The sequence below is a fragment of the Gossypium arboreum genome, chromosome 4 (genome assembly GCF_025698485.1).
Source record: "Gossypium arboreum isolate Shixiya-1 chromosome 4, ASM2569848v2, whole genome shotgun sequence".
Lineage (NCBI taxonomy): Eukaryota > Viridiplantae > Streptophyta > Magnoliopsida > Malvales > Malvaceae > Gossypium > Gossypium arboreum.
In genome coordinates this window covers 23,846,481-23,850,883 of record NC_069073.1, presented here as the reverse complement: position 1 = coordinate 23,850,883, position 4,403 = coordinate 23,846,481, and positions in this window count along the sequence as shown.

Here is a 4,403-nt window from a genome sequence, read left to right as displayed (position 1 = left end):
TAATCCCGGACAGCGGATCGGGTAAGTACCTCGAGCTCATGACGAATAGAAAATATGTTCATGCTCGGGGTTGAATTTGGTAAGCCTTAAATCTATGTGATGATTGAAATTGTATGGTTGTGCTGGAAAATGAGTTAATGTGTAAAAATGCTTGATTATCTTGTTGTGTAGAATATGAAATGTGGATGTATGAATTGGTGCGAGATTGGACCGAAAGGTCCGAGGTATTATGGTATAAATTCGATATGGACGAGTACCTAGCCTCATTTGTTGTACATGTAGTAGTCACTTTATCGATGGATTGACGAATGCTTATGACTTACTGAGTTGTAAACTCACTCGGTGTTTTCTTGTCACCCATTTTAGGTCTCTTGGACTCGTATTGTTGCGTGCTCGGAACCGTCGTTGAAGTCATCACACCGCTGAAATCTTGTGGTATTGTTTTTTTGTTGTTGAAGAACATTTGGCATGTATAGGCTATTATATTTTGTCGAATTGTGGGTTGTAAACTTTAAGCCATGTGAAAATGGCCTTTGTGGTCGTCGAGTGGGATGCTAGAACCTATAGCCACGAGTCTTAGAAACTCAAATTTTGTTAAGGTGGCCATAATTTGTGTCATGTATGATGGATGATTAAGGCCAAGGAAAAATTCATGAAATTGGCATAGTCTACTGCAGTAACTGTTGCGGACAGCAGCAGTGAGATGAGATTGAAAAATCACTAAAAATAGTAGAAGTAGAATTAAATAGTGAGTAAATTATGGAACTGAACCTTGATGAATCTATTTTATATGGACGAAACGAAACGACCATATGAGCAGTATACTGGGAAATATTAAAGTTCTCGTGAGACAGGGCCAGAACGGTTTCTGGGTCCCCTGTCGCGACTTTGAAAATTTACCGTAAATTATCCAGAAAGAATTAGGAGTCATGCCTTATATGTACAGATTCCATTTTGAGTCTAGTTTCATTAGAAACAAACGGCACCAGTATTAAATCCCTGTACAGAAAGATATTCAAGTTGTAACGCGCGGAGGTCAGAGCAGTCGATCCCTGTAACATGGGTGACTTTAACTAATAAACTGTACCAATTGGCCCAACCAAAATTCTAAAAATAAATCCATGGATGGGTATATGAGTCTAAATTCAGGAAAATTTACGAAACCAGTTTCTGAGTTTTGGAACTCGAGATATGATTTTTAAGGCGACGGTGACGCAGTTTTCCAGCCTGTCCGAAATGCCAAATTGGTCGGTACTTTAAGAGGATTTGTCTCGTTAACCCCTCGTGTCCGACACGGCGTCGGTCACAAGTTAGGGTGTTACAATTTTATTGGTATCAGAGCTATGGTTTAGTCGGTTCTAGGACTACCATAGCGCGTGTGAGTCTAGCTATACATGCCAAATTGTTAGCGCTTAATAATGTGATGACTTGACGGTTGGAATTTTTGTTTTGATTAGCAATGGAACCCGGTAGAGACCCTTGGCGGATGACGTTGAAAGTGTAGCGGCTGCTCTGCGCAAGGGACACCGCCGTTGAGCCTCGATCATCCGAATAATCAAAATAAAGGCGAAACAAGCCTTCTTCACCATGATGAATGAGTGGGTCGCGCAATATGCCCGAACCAACCCTACTGTCCAACCATTCCCGAATTTAAATACTCCACCCCAAGAGCTAGCAATGCCTCCGATTCTTCGATCCTGTGAGGCTGAGTAAACCACCGTGGACTTGATTAGGAAGCGTGGGGCGAGGAGTTCAAGGCCATAGTTCTTGATGATGCTTAGAAAAGGCCGAGTTACGCTCGATAACACCATTAGAGTGTTAGATGAATGTCATGCACACCCGACGAATGTCTTAAGTGTGCTATATCCTTGTTCGAGACTCGACTTACTATTGGTGGAGGACTTTAATTTCCATAGTCCCAAATGAACGAGTTACTTGGGATTTCTTCCAATCTGAATTTGAAAGAAATACATTAGTCAACAGTTCATCGATCGAGCGTAAGGAATTCTTGGAACTCAAGCAAGGCGGATGACCGTATCTCAATCTGAACATGAGTTTGTAAGACTTAGTCGGTATGCTCGGGAGTGTGTGGCTGATGAGGTTGCGATGTGCAAAAGATTTGAAGAAGGATTGAATGAAGAGTTAAAGTTACTAGTGGGAATTTTGGAGATAAAGGAGTTCGTGACACTAGTCGAGCGAGCACGCAAGGCGGAAGAACTTGGGAAGGAGAAGAAGAAGGCTGAATTTGAAGCAAGAGATTACCGTAAAAGATCGACGAGTAAAGCTCCGTTCTCGGTACAGTAAAGAGGTTCGGGGAGGACACCATGAAGTCGAGGATGATGCGGGAATTTCCATTAGAGCCCGACCATTGGCGGACTCCGAGCTACTTCAGTAGCTAGTGTGGGCAATAATCGTCAAGAGAGACTGAATGCCCCCAATGTGGAAGACGACACCTAGGTGAATGTTGGGGTAAGTCATTAATAGGGCTCATTATGGATGCGGTTCAAGGACCACTTTATTAGAGATTGCACTGAGCTAGATGAGAGGAATAAGACGCAAGGTGCAAGACCTAGTGGAACGACGGTGGAGGTAGGCCCCGAGAATCTCTGGAGGTAGGGGTGGTAATCGAGAGGAGCCTCTAATCTGGCTGTCCGATCCGAGACCCGTACTCTGCTAGAGCATATGCCATCCGCGCGACGAGAGGAGGCATCCTCCCCGACGTTATCACCGGTACTTTTACTCTCTTTGATACTATTGTGATTGCATTGATTGACCCGGCTCTACTCACTCATATGTATGTGAAACCTTAGCATCCAAGAAGACTCTACCGTTGAGTCTCTGAGTTCGTAATTCAGTGTCAAACCCTTTGGGTCAATACGTGCTTTCGTTGATAAAGTGTGCAAGAGATGCCCCTAATAATTCGAGAATCCTATTTTCCTACCGATCGATGCTTCTACCATTTAATGAATTCGATGTTATTCTTGGTATGGATTGGTGACCGTACATGATGCAAGGTGGTGGATCGCAAAAGGAAAACCATTGATTTGAGGAGTGCAAATAATGAGGTAGTCCGAGTCGAGTCTCTTGATTTAAAAGGAGCGCCAATGATAATATCTTCTATGACCGCTCGGAGGTATGTGAAAAGGGTGTGAAACATACCTTGCGTATGTGTTTGGAAGTAAAGAGACGGAAAGGAAACTCGAATCGGTACCGATGGTTTGTGAGTATTCGGATGTTTTCCACGAGGAGTTACTGGATTGCCACCGGTTCGAGAAGTGGAATTCGACATCGGTTGTACCGGTACTACGCCGATTTCAATAGCCCCGTGTCGTATGGCATTAACGGAATTAAAGGAATTGAAGGTTCAATTGCAAGAATTGACGGATAGAGGTTTCGCTCGACCGAGTTTTTTCTCCATGGGGCGCTTTGTATTGTTTGTGAAGAAGAAGGACGGAACCATGAGGTTGTGCATCGACTATCGTCAACTCAATAAAGTGACGATAAAGAATAAATATCCATTGCCACGAATTGACGATTTGTTTGATCAATTAAAGGGAGCCTCGGTGTTTTCAAAGATAGATTTGAGGTCGGGTACTATCGGTTGAGGGTCCGAGAATCGGACATACCCAAAACCGCTTTTAGAACGAGGTACGGTCACTACGAATTCTTGGTGATGCCGTTTGGGCTCACTAATGCCCTGCGGTGTTTATGGATTTAATGAATAGAATTTTCAGGCCATACTTGGATCGGTTCGTAGTTGTATTTATCGATGACATTTTGGTCTATTCGAGAGATGAAATCGAGCATCTTGAACACCGATGCTAGTGTTGCAAATCTTACGAGATAAGCGATTATACGCAAAGTTCAAGAAATGTGAATTTTGGTTGAAAGAGGTTAGCTTTTTGGGGCACGTGGTGTCCGTGACGGTGTCGTGGTGGACCCGAACAAAATTCGCCATGGTCGATTGGAAACCACCAAGGAATGTTACCGGTTAGGAGCTTTTTGGGGCTTGCGGTTATTACCGACGATTTGTAAAGGTTTCTCGACGATAGCCACGCCAATGACGGCTTCTCCAAAAGGATGTTAAGTTCGAATGGACGGAGAAATGTCGAAAAGTTTCGATCAACTGAAAGCTTATTTGATGAAGCCCCAATTCTAGTGCAAACCGAATCGGGCAAGAGTTTGTCATTTATAGTGACGCATCCCTACTTGGGTTGGGTTGCGTATTGATGCAAGAAGGGCGAGTTGTGGCCTGTCGTCGAGGCAATTAAAGCCACATGAGAAAAATTATCCAACCCATGATCTCGAATTGGCTGCCATCGTATTCGCCTTAAAGATATGGCGACATTACTTATTTGGTGAGAAGTGCCATGTGTATTCGGATCACAAAAGTCTCAAATATT